General features: G+C 48.3%; 1 long non-coding RNA gene across 5 annotated transcripts in view; it reads left to right on the top strand.

Moving 5' to 3' along the window:
- Positions 1-11,880, top strand: part of LOC114061417 — a 34,263-nt gene extending 22,383 nt beyond the window's left edge. For 4 of the 5 annotated variants that reach the window (XR_003572113.1, XR_003572115.1, XR_003572111.1 and 1 more), the window contains 2 exons: positions 6,866-6,997; positions 10,755-10,945. This is a non-coding gene — a long non-coding RNA (uncharacterized LOC114061417). Of the gene's footprint in view, positions 1-6,865; positions 6,998-10,754; positions 10,946-11,202 lie in introns of those variants that run through there. The other variant, XR_003572114.1, reaches the window with a different exon arrangement.
- The last annotated feature ends 3,633 nt before the right edge of the window (positions 11,881-15,513 follow it).

Here is a 15,513-nt window from a genome sequence, read left to right as displayed (position 1 = left end):
ATTGCTTGTGGGCTGCTGCCCTCGGCCTGTGGTAACAGAAGATGAGCAGCTGGCAGGAAGGTAGCAAGAATGTGCTACTTAAACATAGGTTGCTGATGGCTGTGTTCCCAGTGCCCAGATGTGTGGCTGCTCTGGGATGGCGGGACCTCCCTCTCTGCTGCAGTAGACACTTCTATTATTAGCTTAGTGGCAGGTTTCCATATGCCAACACTCGTGACTGCAGGACTGTTTAATTTTCACTTCTGTGAATTATTTAATTTGTCAGCTGTTGGCTTCTATTCATTAAGGACCAAATGCCAAAGTCCTTACCTAGATTTTTACTCTGTTAGGGCTGAGGCATGAATCCTGTCTGAACAGACCATTTTGTCTGGGCAGGATCGGAGGCAGGGTAAGGTCTTGAATCTAGAAAGTCAGTCATTACTAGGCTAATCAGTAGGAAACCCCCGTCTTCAGGGATAGGTGTCTAATCTCCCTTCTTCTGGTGATTTCTCTTTGGGGAAATGAGCTATCAGTTCTGCTGAAAGCACTGCCGCTCCTGTTTTGGAGCTGCACTGTGCGGATGAGGTCCGTGCATGGTTGCTGGTGCCTGGCTGCAGGTGCTGGCCCCTCTCTGGTGTGAAGAGCTGCTGCTGTGAGCAAATCACCCTGTGATTCACTGCTGGGGGCCTCTCTTTAATTATTGAGTGCCAGAATAGATGTATATTGAGTTACCTTGCTGGCAAATATCATCTCCAGCATCTTGCGTAACTCTACAATATTCTTGGTTTTCCTACTTGCATAACATGGTCTCTTTCAGAGACTCTAAAACAAGTCAAAATGTATTGCTTGTTTAGCAGTACATGTTTCCAGAGAACAACAGGTTGTACACTGGTTTTGAGGACAGTGTTCCCTGACAGGACAGATTGCTCTTTAAAGTCAAGTCTGCACTTGGATGCGCAGAGGGATGAAGCAGGATATGTATGGTGCATTTTCAAACCAACCAACCAACCAACCAACCAACCAAAGAAAACCAAAACCCAAGCTCCTAAAAAATTCAGAAAAAGAGAGAGCAGCCTAATTTTGCTCTCACTGCTCTGAAGTATTCCATTTGTCAGCTGTTGTTGCGGAAGACCTGGCTGACCTGTCTTAAGGGCACTGTAATCTCTACGTTGACGGTGGTACATGACCAGAAGGCTGCCTGCATCCGTGCAGGGCCCTGCTGGAGTCACTGGAAGGAGCGCATGGAGGTGTGAGGGAAGAGAAAACCAACATGCATGTTTGTAATCTTTCCCAGCTTTCAGAGAGACATATGGCTATCAGAGTTCTCTCGTCCCTCCTCTGTCCTGCTGTCACACACAGGCTGCAAGAATGGTTGAGAAGCTGGCCTTGGATCTATTGACTTTTAGTTCTTGTAAAATCCTCTAGATAATGTAGTCTGGAGTGCTCACAGCCACGATACAACTTTTATGTGTTCTCTCTAGGTATAGCAAGAAAACTTGTCGTTCCTTATTTTGCAAAAGAAAAGGGCCTCCTGAATTTCGTATAATCCTGGTGAGAGTTTACAAAAGAAAGGAAAAACGTTACCCAGTGCCTAAATGGAAGGAAAGGCAATGCTGAGGTTAGTCGAAACTTTTGTCGTTCACAAGTTTCAGGGAATTTCACGTGTCAGGCAGGACACACAGCCTGAGGTCCCTCCTGTGTGGCGCCCCGAGTCTGTCGCTACAGCAGCGCTGGCCGGTGCTGACAGAGTAAGTACAGCTGGGATCTGTGGTACTGCTGTGTCCCTGGCTGCCGAGAGCAGGGAAGTAGGGCTCCATCTACTGCTGTGCGGGGAGAAGGCAAAAATAACTGGGATAGCATTCCTCTGCTGCACAGAAAAGCCACTGGGTACCATGGACTCCAGGTATTTTTTTTTTTTCCTCTCTATGGCTTTCAGAGCCCTCCAGTTCCAGTCTAGTTCCCTGCCTGGGACACTGCACAGGTCTGTAGCTGGAGACAGTCCACACTTGGCCATCATGGCACAGCAGGCAGGAGGCTGGAGAAAGCAGCAGGAAAACAAAGTCACTTGGACACACACACAGAGAATTGGGAGCAGAACTGGGAGCGAGCCCTGATTTCCAGTCTGTTTCTCTGACAGGATGGGGTTCGTGCTCCAAAATGTATTGAATGTAGAGAGTTCTTGGAGGGCTGCTGGAGCAGGGATGGGGTCTGGATAACACATAGTTCTGTGGCTTTTTGCGTGGTTTGCCACTGCTCTGTTTCTGAACTGCCTGTATTGTACAGGCAGAGATGTGTTTCCTCTGTAGGTACGCGTGCACAGGCACTTCTGTGGGAACTGAGCCCTGCACAAGCCCCAGGTCTGTCTTCTCCAAGCTTGGGGAGGCAGCGAGGGAGGTGAGCTCTGAACCCATGGCCATGTGAGAGTTCTGCAAATCAAATTTGGGCCTCGATATTTCCACTAAAATCCTACCCTCTGCTTTGCAGGTTGTGCTGAAACAGTGGAGTGGGTTGTCCAAAGCAGCTGTGGCTGCCCCATTCCTGGAAGTGTTTGAGGCCAGGTGGGATGGGGCTTGGAGCAACCTGGGCTAGTGGAAAGTGTCCCCAGTAATGGTTTGGGGTGGTGGACAAGATGATTTTTAAGGATCTCTTCCAGCCCAAAGCAGTCTGTAATGCGATGTTGAAAACTGGGTATTTTCCCCTGCCCTTTGTCTTTGCAATCAGCTGAATTAAGCCTCACTGTGCTGGGTGAGATACTGTTATGTATAGCTGGTACTACCCAGGTTGAATAGCTCCTGAAAGACAATGTGTACAGTGTGGGTCTAGAAAAACAGATTTCAGGATTTAGAATATATGGAAAAGGCGCTAATTTTTCTCTGCTGGTAGTGAAAACACATTATCCAGTGCTTTCAAGGCACATCAGAAGTATCTGGATCCTTAGGCTTCCACAAAAAGCCTCACTGATAGTTCTGCACTGACGGCAGAAAGAGTTTGTGCTTATGTTACTTGACTGCAAGAGCTTGCCTCAAGTTATGTGAACAGATGTTTCAGATTTGAGTTCAGCCTGGCAGAAAAGGGAGAACAGTATAGTCCCCAGCATTTCCTGCCTTTTGCCTGGGAAAAAAAAAAATCAGCAGTGATTTTCTTTTCTTTCTTTTTTTTTTTTTTTTTTAACTGGATTTTCCTTTACCATGAAACTGAAATGCAAGCTCCTGGAAAGGAGGATAGATTCACTTTTATTCAACGCACTACTTCTAGCTTCACACCTGTTTGCTTAACTGCCTTTTACTTCTCTGTGTTTTCACCTGTGGAGCTGCAGTTATCTTCGATAAACATCACAAGCCCCCCAAATCCCCTTCTCAGAACACATGGTCAGCTTTCCACATCTTGGTGTGCGTTACACAGCCAGGCAGCCCTTCTTGTAGCAGCTGGTGTGCTGCAGCAAGAGGAACACCAAAAGAAACGTAAAATGCTTCTCCTGACACAGCTGTCAACAATTAAACTGTGTGAGGCTTTGCTGGCAGAGGTTAGAGAGAAGCCCAGAGAAATCTGAAACAGCTTTCAAAAGAAAGCACTGAAAATACGTGCCAGAAACCAAAGAATAGATTGCAGATGGCAAATATATGTCTCCACAGACTGTCAGGGAAGAATTTGGTTTGACAATAGCTGTGATCTACCATGTTGCTGCTGGATCAGGCTGAGAGCAGCAATGTAAAGAAATAATTAAGTCAGATAAGCGTGCCCCATACAGATTTTTTTGGAGAGTTTACTCATATATTCAATGGACAGATTGAATATAGAGACTGCTGGGAAGTGAAGGACCCTCCAGTCCTGCTGACATTGCTGTGTTGTGATGCTGACAATAGGCTAACATGCCTGTTGTCAGTAAACTCTGGTGACCTGTTTTAAGGCAGAAGATGGTGTTGTCACTCCCAGTCTGGGACAGGGCAGCGAAATGGTCTGTTGGGGCTGGAGATCAGGGAGTGGTGACAGACAGTGGAATGACATGTTGAAAAGTGCCCTTGGCATGTCCCTGCAGAGCTGGAGGAGATCAAGTCTGTCGTGAGCAGTTAATGAAGAGATAAAACATGAGGGGAGTGCTTGCACCCAACACTGGGGAGCCGTGCGGGGTTGCTGAGGGCTGTGAACACACCCCATCGCTGGGGCAGAATGAACTCCCTTGGCTGGGGTTTAGCCAGTGGCCCTGGTGGCTGAGCTGCTGGCTGAACGTGGCCATGAGCTGCGTCTCAGGGGCCATGAAATCTCTGGGACTGGAGGAAGCAGAGCTGAACATCTGTGTGTGCTCCCTGGGACTGCTGCAGGCAGTGTGGCAGAGCTGTCCCCATCCTCAGGCCTCGAGTGGGAGCTTGGCAGTGCCGGAGCACAGAAGGAGTTGGTTGATTGTAGGCCTTCGTTATGTGGCAGCAGGGTCATGCTGGAGGCAGTCTCTGGAAGTTTGCTGTTACTGCAGCAGTGTTTGTATCGTAGTCCCTCGGCTTCCCAGGGCTTCTGGCACTGCACAATGTGAGGAGTAGCTTACCTTTTCCTTGGTCACCCCTTTCTTTCACAAAGCACCTGCTGGATTCTCCCAAATTAATAATTTATTCAACTCTCTCACGCTGCAGCCTAAACCTTGCCCATGGTAATGCAAGCCCACCTGATGCAGCAGGTTTGAGTAAGGCTGGAAGTTCCTCAGGTCCTGGAAGAAGACTCTGAAATTGTCCCCATTGCTGTGCCTGGGGAGAGCTCGAAGGGGGTGGGAAATGGGGATCTGCGGGGTGCAGTGAGCAGGTATGACGTTGCATCTAAAATAGCTGAACTGTAATGTTTTCTCTTGAAAGAAGTGGTGAGAGAGGCCACAGATGCTTCCTTTCTGTGACTCAGAAACTTGCAAATGTTCTTTGATTCACACCTTATAAGTAAAATTAACCTGTGCTTCACTGTTGCCAAACATTTTCAAAGCAAAGATACTTGTGCAAAAGAATTCAGCAACAGAAATGGAATTTGCTCGTGGATCAGATTACTGTTATTTCTGACTGGGAGCAGCACCAGAAATACTTGCAGGGATTTCCACTTTGCCTTTGGAAAAGTGTGCATATTATTGGTAGAAAAGTAGCTATTTGGGAGGATAATTCACATACATTAGGGGACAGGGAGAGGGATGAGCCACATGAGGCTGCTGTAGTCATGAGTATAAGTGTTCAGCTTCACACTATAATGTTCACTCACTTTGCAACAGGGATCTTCAGCTGTTGCTGTCAGGAATGTTGTGATGTGAGCTGCAATTGCTGCTGCTCAGAAGATGTTTCTAGTCCAAGGTCTGAGCTTTCACCCGGAGTGCGATTCTTGACACTGCTTATCCCAGGATCTTGGCATCCCACAGAGCTGTCGGACATCTTCCTGCATGTGGGGACTCTGCAGACAGGACTTAACGAAGGCAAGGATTTTCTTGATACTTAAATTTGTCACATCATTTGTCACAATCATTTGTCACACTGTTGAATGTGATATTACCTTGAAACATGAACTTACCATCAGTTGGGAGCATCAGTCAAAAAAATCTAGTATTTAAAATCCGTGCTGGTCAGGGTCTGTATTTTGCAGACAGCTGTAAGCAAAGCCTCAGTCCCCATGGTGACGCTCTCCTTGAGGATGGAGCCTGATCCATCCATGGATCTGGGCCTGAAGGCCAGTGGACCCAGGCAGCCCTCAGAAGGAGGTTCCAGGTCCCCAGGCCCATCTGCCCACTGGCAGCAACAGCAGAATGTCACAGTCCCCTCTGAATGCCAGGACAGAGCAAATGTGCCCAGCATTGTCAGCTGCCTGGGGTAGGCAATGACAGCTGTGACCTGTGGACTTTGAATTCAGAAACCTGATGGCTCGTGATCTACAGGAGTGAGTTTTAGAATAAAACTGCAGTACTCTGGTCATAGCCCAGAACGCTGATAGAAATGGTGGAGGGAGCAGATGTCTGTAGTATAATATAGAGGTATGTAATGTAGGTAGTATAATACATACAGTAAAAGGTCTGTAGCATAATATACATAATACACATTTTTATTCCTGGCAAATTGGGAGTTTAAAAGCAAATGAGTACAAAAGGATTTTATTTAAGAAAAAGTGAGGCATGTTACATTGGAAATAGGACTGGTTATATTACTTTACCCCAAAATAATATACTTGATATCTCTGGGTGTCAGGTGAAATCTTGCTAAGCAATGATGCATTTTTGCGTTTCTCTTGGCCAGGTTTGTTCCTTCTGCTGAATGGACTGTGCACAGAGAAGTGTGTCTCCAAAGAGTGAATTTTTGGCCCTTTGGAAATGTGTGAAAGGGACAGCAGCATATGGACTTGGCATGCCCCAGGGATGGCTGCAGGAGCTTGGGAACATTTCGTGCCTGCAGCAAGTGTAGGAAGAAGGGAGGAGGAGAGCAGAGCGAGCAGCTGCAGTGAGCTGTGTGGTGATGGCACTGAGCTCCAGGGCTGCACCGGCGGGGCCCAGGCACAACCGAGTCTTCATCACAGGGATGGTGGAGACTGCCTTGGCTTTACCATCTGACTCCAGATCTGGCTTCTGGCTTTCTCTGGCACTGCCAGTGCAATCACCAGGGCCTGGCTGGAGTTAATTGAATTAAATGGGACACTTGCCAGGGACACCAGTTATCTCTTGCAGTCATTAGCACAAGAACGGTGTAAGGATTAGCTCTTGTTTGCTGTCTCAGGTGTTAGTAGCAATATACCAGCTGACAAGTTAAGGTCTTGTCAGCAGCAGCACGTTCTAGAAGAGACAGGAGCTTCTCTGGCTGATAATACACGTATCAGTGTTTTAAAATGCGAGTGTTCCTCACTTCAAAAGGTTTAATGAGTTTCATTTCTTCACTCTTTTCAGCTGGCAACCTGCACTGCAATTTCAGGGGGTCAGCAAACCTGTGAGACAGATGCACTCACCTTTGTGACTGACAATGCTCTCCAGCCCTCAGAGGCTGCTTTGCCAGCCCTGGGAGTGTGGCTGTGGTGTGAGGTGAGTGATGCAGTGGAGTCACTGGACCTGGGTGTTGCTGGTGTCACATGAACTCTGCAGTGGGGGAGGAAGGAGCTGGACTTTTGGATTCTGAAGCATATTGCTCTGATAATAATGAACAGATTTAGCTACTGCAGGAAAGTGTGGGGATTTGCAGTTTGGTGTTTTGGATGAGAAGTCCTGGTCTTGAAGGTCTGTACAATTACTGAGGAAGCTATGGGCACGTGCCCATGTCCCACCACAGCAGTGCCCGTGTCCTATCTGCAGTGGTGCCCACATCCCACGTGCCCATGTCCCATCTGTGGCAGTGCCCACATCCCGTGTCCCACTCAAACCAGTGCCTGCTCTTGGTGGGCCACCTGGAAGTGAAGTGCTGCTGCATTCTGGGGCTGGGGAGCACTAATGAACAAATAGAACTGATGATGAAGTGCTTCGGGACCTGCTGAGCTCGGACATCTCCCCTGCCTGGGGTGTATGGAAGGGGATTGCAGCCACTGTACAGGGGAGCTGGGAAGTTCCTCAGGAGCAGAGCAGCTGTCCCTGCAGCTGGAGCAGTCTCTGGCCCTGCTGGATGTCGCCACGTGAAGGCTCTGAGTGAGTGTCACCCTGTGCCTGGCTGACAGAGAGGTCCTGCCAGAGCCAGAGGAGCTGTGGCTGATCTGGACTGGACTGGGTCCACGCTGGGTGAGAACAGCTGGCGCAGCTCCACACCAAACCTCAGTCTTCTGGCTTTTTGGCTTCTTCATGGATTCATTCTCTCGTGACCCACTTGTTACAGGCAGGCTCTGTGGTGACTCCTCCACACTCTGGGTGCTGGGAAAGGCCCTTTGCTTGGGAGAGTAATTTTAAATTCTCTTTGAGGGGCCTTAAAAAGTGCTGAACTTTCAAATTAAATTCTTGTGACTGAATATTTGTTGTTGAACTCAGCATGAAATGTAGAACAAAACCTAAATCCAGGAGGGATACTCTGGACCTTGGCACAAATGCTGACGGCATTTTTAATATTTACTGTATTTTAGTGGTGAATGCTTAAAATTATTCTGGTGTTTTGTGTCCTCAGCTGTTTCTCTCTCTACTGTGGTTAGCCTTAGAGTCTGCATTGGAATGAGTAACACATTAGTACAGGGATTTTTTGGCAATGCCATGGAGTCAGAGCCCCATTACGGCCCTGTCCTACGTCAGAAGAACGACTGACGAGTTCCTTTGTGCTCACACGACTATAACAGGGTCGACTGTCACCTGGCTGGAGCCTGCCTGTCTGAGATCACCAATCTGAGCCCGTTCTGTCATTGGAAAATTGTTCATTCTCATGGCTATGTCAGAATTAATGTTGTGTGGCAGTGGGAGCGCGGTTCAGTGCAGGGTCAGCGTGGTGCTGACGGGCAGTCTGGGGCTGCCAGCCGTGACCTTGGCCCAGCCTGCTAGGGCCAGTGCCAAGGCACAGCTGTTAATATCTCCTGTACTCTGCAGTAGTATCAAGCAATATTCAGGACTTGGGCAAATCCAAAACCCCACAAAATGGCTTTTGTATTGTTTGACAAAATCACATTAGTGTTTCTTTCATGTAAAATATCCAGAGGGTTTTGCTGCTTCCAAAGAAAAATGCATTCCAAGTGGTAACTGCAGTAGCTAGTAAATAGAATTATAACTGCTACTGACAGAAAAAACGCTGTAATGATATAATACAAAAAATAACCTTCATTAGTGTCAAAATGAGGCAGATGTGAAACATTATGCTGGTATTTCCTCAGGGGTAGCACTTAAGTAGTTCTTTGCTTGCAGAAAGATATCACAAAAGGTTTGGATCAGAGTAAGTCAGCTGGAGTTTATCAGAGTTGAGAAATATGGCACAGAGTAACAGGCACAGAGAGAGCCTTCAAAAGGTGCTCTTTGTCCCCGGGCCCTTCAGTGTCCTGAGGGGATGCTGAAACTTGAGCTGCTGGTTCTAAAGGAAAAGCAAGAATGTTCAGCTGGGGGTGTTGGAGGAGAGGCACATACCCTACCACCCCTTGGTATGATGGGCACAGCCAGAGTCTCCAGGTTTTGCAGTAAAAGAGGATGTCAAGGCCCTTCCCATGCTTGTACAGAGGTATTCCAAAAAGGGGCTCTGTTCCCAGCTGCAGTGCCTGCTTTACCAGAGAGCACAGCTCAGGGGTGGTTCCTTATGCTGTCACACTGAGCTGCTCATGTTGGTAGATTCTTTTCTAAGAGGAGGTGTCAGATTGTCTAGCCAGCTGAAGGAATCCAGTTGGCAGGAGGATGACTTAATAAGTCACTGAGAATTTTAAAAACACTGTGGTTCTTTGTTTAACAGCCAGATTCTACAAAATGAGCGCCAGCTCTGAAATGATTTCTCTCATCACCCTTCCTGTTGTGTCCCCTTCTGTCCTGCATGTCTCTGCCTCCCCTCACTACCTTGTGTTGTTTGGTACACATGGGTGCTGGGGTCACTCTGCCCATCATGCCCTGCAGGGATGATGCCAAGGCCTCTGTGTGCCCATGAGAGCCCGAGACCAGGTGGCCGAGGAGGGTGGAGCATCTTGGTGCCCGGTGCTCCTGCCCACTGTGTGTGCCCTTGCAGGGACTCCCTTCTTCTGGCAGGAACGTGGGACTTGTGTGAGCAGGTGGCAGAGGTCGATCTGCCTATGGACACGGCTGGGCAGGGAGAGTCCACATCCCCCACAGGGCCCTACAGTCCTTTCCTAGGGGAGTTTAGAAAGGGATGAGTTCAGTCACCATGAAACAAGGAGCTTTGGCTGCTTGTTACTGTCACACTCAACCTCTGGGGACTTTTAAGTCCAGTGGGAGTTTAAAACACTCAGGACTTGCAAACAGCTTTGCAAGCAAAGAGAAACTCTCTGTGCTGTAGCCCTAAACCTGCTCCACAGCTGCTCCTTGCTCCTGGGAAAGTGCCTTTTCCCTGATTTTTTTCTGGTTTCTTTTTTTCCTTTTCCTCTCTGTTGAGAGGGATGAGGACAGGAGTTTACTGCCTGTGCTGCTGTCTGTCCCCGGTAGGGGTAGGGCAGCTCTTCCACTGCTCAGAGGTGCTGCTGAACCTTTTCTCTTTGCCTTTCCAGAGTGCTGTTCCCTTGTGCACTGACCAGGGCTGAGTTTGGGCATTTCACAACCCCCTCAGCCCTGAAGCTTTCTTTGAAAGGTATTTCTTCCCTTCTCCTCACCTGTGCTCCTCTTCATACCTTTCCAGCTTTAAGAAAAGCATCCCTGATGGTTAGTGGACACCTCCATAGTGGGGAACATCACTTTGATCCGTGTTATGTGACACCACAGGGTTTGCTCCCTGTATGTCCTGCAAGGAGAGGGCTCTGAGTCAGCCCTGATCTCCCAGTGATCTCCCTCCACTGGCTTTCCTCCCTGTGGCATGTGTCAAACACCAGTGGTGCAACGCTATCCCACGAGGGACCCCCTCATGGCTGGCAGCTCCCGAGCCCACGGGGCTGAGCTGCCCACAAGGTGCTGTTGGAGGAGTGTCCCAGGGGTGCTCTGGGGAAGGTGGGGAGCGCTGCAGCCCCCCGTGCTCTCTGACAGGTGAGAGGGCTCTGTCTCAGTCTGGCAATGGGGCTGCTGTGGTTTGGCTCTGTCATCCATAAACCCACTGCTTGCTTTTTCAAATGTACCTTCATAACCTCAAGCAAGCACAGATGTGCCTGAAATTCTGGGCAAAGTGCACTGCCAATGTTACCCCATACCTTCTTTTCTACCTTCTGCCATTTGATTTATTATTTCCTTTCCCTTTCAGGTCTGCTGTTTTCTGGTTGGAGTGCTTTTTATAGCCTGTATTATAAGGAAACCCACACTTGGGGAAAGGAAGAAGGAATTAAATGGAAAACAAACCACAGGCCTGGCCATTAATCCTTCTGGGGAAAGCATGGTCAGGGCTGCACTCTTCAGCATCCAGACCCACTGTGGGATACACCAGGTGAAAGTTGTCAGCAGGGTACTAAAGCAAAGAGGGAGCGAGGATTAACATGGGGATTTGATGGGCTCAATATAGATAATTCTGCCCCTCTGCAGTGACTTCCAGAAACGGGGGGGTTCTGCAACCAGTGTGATTTGGCAAATACTCAAAATATAGCATGGAGATCTGACAGTAGGGAATGCAGATAGAAAATGTGGCATTCTCTGGCACAGCTGTCATATTATACTAAGCCTGTTACTTCCCTTTAATCCTAATTAATACTCTGCAGTCTGAGCTGGGTCTCTGGTCAGCCATTGTTCTGGGGGGTCTGCTGCTGTTCTCCCACTGGAACCTGTTCCTTTGTGCTCTTTCCATGAGGAGCAGCCAAAATCATGAGTTAAACGTTGCTGATATTAAAAAGGACTCCTGGCATCTGCCCTGAATGGAGAAATCATCATGTCATTCATTAAGGATATCCATGCTTGTACAGGGAACACATGTGTGCCAGATGGTGCCAGTTCAGGATTCCCAGAGGGAGCAGGAGAGGTCCATCCCTGCTGAATGCCAGAGCCACCCCAATCCCAGGGTCCCCCAAGGGTCCTCCCTCATCTCCCTGCAGCCTGGCAGAGATGCCCCTGGACCTCTCCCAGCTGAGGCCGCATTGTGACCCCAAACTGCCAAGGAAAGTACAAAATTGGTGTATCCTGGGGGAGGGAGGGAGGGACGGGGGCTGAGATCTGGTGTCTCGAGACCATGGTTTTTAGACAGTGCTGATCCAGAGTGTCTTATTCCCAGCATTTTTCAAATTGTGTTATTTCCTACAGTTTGCAACTACACACAGTTGTCAGAGGTTATGACACGTAGCTGACTTTAAAGGACACTGTAACAAATGCTGTGCACATGTTCTATAAATGTTGTTATACCCTGTATTTTATAGCTTTAGACTGCAATAAATGAGGACAAACTATGTGTTTGTAGTGTGAGAATACTGGAATGGTTTGGTCTGTGTTTTTTCCCAATTACAGAATTTCGTATTTATTCAAAACAGATCTCCGTGTGCAGGTTATGAAGTATTTCACTCCAAACACAAGATGCAGTTTGAGTGGATCTTGACTTGCATCAAGGAATCAAAGCAGGCACAAGGGGAAGCAAGTACAGTATGTCAGACAGTGGGTCTTTACCCATGCAGAAAGGAGCAGCACATCAGGAAGTGTCATGATTTCTGTTCCTCTGTGGCTGCTGCTGAGCACAGCGAGCCCGAAGCAGGGAGTGGGGTTGTGTGGAGCTCCAGGGCAGCGCAGCGGGTCGGTGCAAGGCTCGTGTGCTGCCGTGCTGGAGGAGTGGGGGGAGAACGAGGGGGACAGTTCCACGTCCCCAGAGCCCCTATGGGGATGGAGCCCACAGGGATTTGTGGGCAGCTGAGGTGCAGGGCACCGTGGGATGCGCTGCTGAGCTCTGGGTGGGCGGTGCTGGCACCGGGCACAGCGCTGGGCTCCGCCGAGGCGCTCTGGGTGCAGCTCTGGGGATCGGCACTGATGCACCAGCATTGCACAACAGTCTCTTTCTCAGATAGATTTGTCACTTTTTATATTTTCCCTAATTAAAATTCCAGCCACTCGTGTCTCCTTACACTCCTTTCTGCACGTGTCTGACCACAGCTGCTGTCGTGTTGAGGCTGTGCCATGGCTGTGTCGGAGCCCAGGGGTGCTCCTGCAGCCTCAGGAACGGAACCCTGTGCAGGCAAACTTGAAGGAAGCTGGGCAGTGTCTGGAGCAGCAGAAAGGAATCTGGGATTGGGAACTCACCACGCTGTTACTGACCGGTCTTGCTTTCCCAAGAGGACAAACCGGGGCCTTGTTTGCCAGGTTTGTGTTTGAAAAAAGACTTTGCTTTAATTAATAGACAGCCTAAGTGGCATTGTTCTGTTCTCCATTCTGGGTTGTTTTTCAGAAAACAAGAACAGTTTATGAAATTTAAAAATCTCCTAAAATAGAAATTTTATCTAGATAAGTCCCTCTGTGATTCCATTCCTAGTATAAACCAAATTTATTTACTTCTGTAGTTGAAATTGCATTACTAAAGAAGAACATAAAGTTTATTATTGTTTGATGTTCTTTGTCTAGTTTTGAATGAAAGGGATTATGTGACCATCTTGTGGCTGTAACTCTTGTCAGTTCATTTAAGTTAATATTTTAATTTCTTGTTTATTATCAAAGTTAACAAACCAAAGTTTATTGTTTGTTAGGAGTAACACCTGAATTTGTGATGCTGGGAAGGGAAAGCTGCAGCTCATCTGGAACAGTTGGCACAGGAGAAACAGATGGGGAGCAACCACAGACAGGCAGGTTCAGCACTCTGGTGGTCTGTCTGTGTGTCTGTCTGTGTGTCTCATGATTTTTAAGCTGTTTTTCATATCCTGATGCAAGTGAAAAGTCAGGGTTTTTTTTTGAAAAGTTCAGATCTTGGAAACCTCAGCCATTCCCAGGCCAAGGGTGAGCAATACAAACCTTGCACAAGCAGGTGACGTGGAGATGGGTGTATTGGAAAGAAAACATCAAAGGAATCATGCAGAGATTTGGGGTGGGTGATCCATGGGGACAGGGAGTGGGAGGCTTGTGCAAAGCCACCTTGTTCTTCACCCAGAGCCAGTGGGCTTCAGTTCACGGAGAAAGTAGCTGGAAAAATTACACAGAAAGATTTGACCTTCCAAAAGGCCTGTAAGACACAATTACCTGATGTTCACTGAAGTGGTTCACATGGTTCCCACTCTAAATGATTTTCCAGGTTCACCCATGTGTGAAAAGGGGTTTGATTATATGGAGGAGGGCAATGGAGGAAAGAAACTTCAGGAAGGAGAGAATTATGCCAGGGAATTTTACTGGTTGTGTTTGCTTCAAGGGAAGGAAAGGGCAAATAGATCCCACCAACTCAAAGTAGCTGAGTTTCTTTTGACTTTGAACTTCAAAAGAAACATAAGAGAGCTCTGAAGAGTTGACAGCACTCAACAGAAGCTGTTCCATGGAGTTAGGTAGGAAATGTAGGATCCAACATAGTTTGCTTTCTTAGACAGGTGACAAATTCTTTTTCCCCCCCGTAGAACAAAACTGTAACAAACCCCGTTTCTCCCAGAGCCTTTTCTCTCCTCCTGCCCTGTGTTGCCAGGACATCCCTTGTCCGTGCAGCCAGCAGTGCTCACGCCAGGGGCCAGTGCTCAGTCCCTGCTGCAGAGTTTCATCTCAGCCCTGTACCAAAGCAAGTGAGTTTTCTGGGGCTGCATTCTTTAGTGGGCTTTAGGCAAAATATTTTTCTAATGAAATTAATTTCGTGGTTGGCACAAAAGTGCCTCTACTGTGCAGTTTTCCAGTGGCAGGTGTGCCCAGGTGCACACAGCTGTCCGGCTTCAGTAGTAAATTTGTATGTTCATCTTGGTCTACACCAGTGCCCAGAGCTCTGCTAAGCTGCCAGCAGCTTGCTGGGGCCATGGATGGGCACCTCAGCTACCTGCAGAGACTGCACTGACGTCTCTTGCCTCCCTGCTGCTTGTTGCCAGCTGATCCCAAAGGAGCTGCCACGAGGGCACCGGGAGTTTGACCCCACAGAATTGCACTCCCCACATTCCAAGGCTGCATGCTGAGGAACTAAACCTTGGCAGAGAGACTGGCAGATGTGAGAGTTTTCTCCCAGAGCCCATGTTTAACTCTCCGGGGCCCTGTTTGGGAATGGACTGTAGTCAGTATATGCCTTTAGCTTTAACTTGCACTTCATCAGTCTGGGAGGAAGAACGGAAGAAATGTTCTGAGAGCAAATTCCATGTATGTCTTCTGCCACCTGCTAATGGTGTGTGTGAGCCACTGCATGCCAGGAGCTGATGGCAAAGATAATATCATTGCTGTGGAGAAAATTGCACTGTGCTGAAAATGAGATGAGTGCTCCAGATGACCTGATAGCTCAGCACCCGCTGGGGCTGGGCCTAGGGCCGGGCTCTGCTGACACTCTCACAGGCACATTCAGTGCGACAGAATCCCAGAAATTAAATTATTTAGGGTGGGCAGAAGGACAAAAGCCCATCCCTGAATCAGGCTTTACTACATCTGCCTCCAGCCTAATAACTATGGGCAAGGACAAGGGAGGCTGATGGGTGGGAACAACTGTCAAAGTGCCTGGTAAAGCTCCTGGTCTGAAAACTGACATACTGGCACAGTAGATGTGGTGGCAGCTCTTTGAAAGTAAACATCCATTTACAGTAGGATGATACAAATCTTTGAGGCATTCAGCAGCAAGGCCCCTGTGGCTTTTCACCCTTATGTTGCCCAGAGTTATTGCTCAATGAGGGAGTTCATGGAGTTTTGTGTGAACCGAGAGGTAATTGTGAGCAGCTATTTAAATAGCCCTAATTATGTTTAGAGAAGGCCAGTCCCTGAAAGCAGCTAGGATCTGTGAATGAACATATTGCCACAGGTGACCACCTGATCTATGCATATGGACCTAAAAAAAGCCACTTTGCTAAGTTTAAATACCTCAGCAAAGCTGAGCAGACACCCGACGCCAGCACAGCCGCACCAGTCCTGTGCAGGCTGCCCAAAACAGCATCGCAGGGGGC

This window comes from Empidonax traillii, unplaced genomic scaffold (assembly GCF_003031625.1).
Source record: "Empidonax traillii isolate 1590-97213 ecotype Southwest subspecies unplaced genomic scaffold, ASM303162v1 scaffold334:size599637, whole genome shotgun sequence".
NCBI classification, from domain to species: domain Eukaryota; kingdom Metazoa; phylum Chordata; class Aves; order Passeriformes; family Tyrannidae; genus Empidonax; species Empidonax traillii.
The sequence above is the reverse complement of the archived record's forward strand: the minus strand, read 5'-3'. Positions and strand labels throughout refer to the sequence as shown.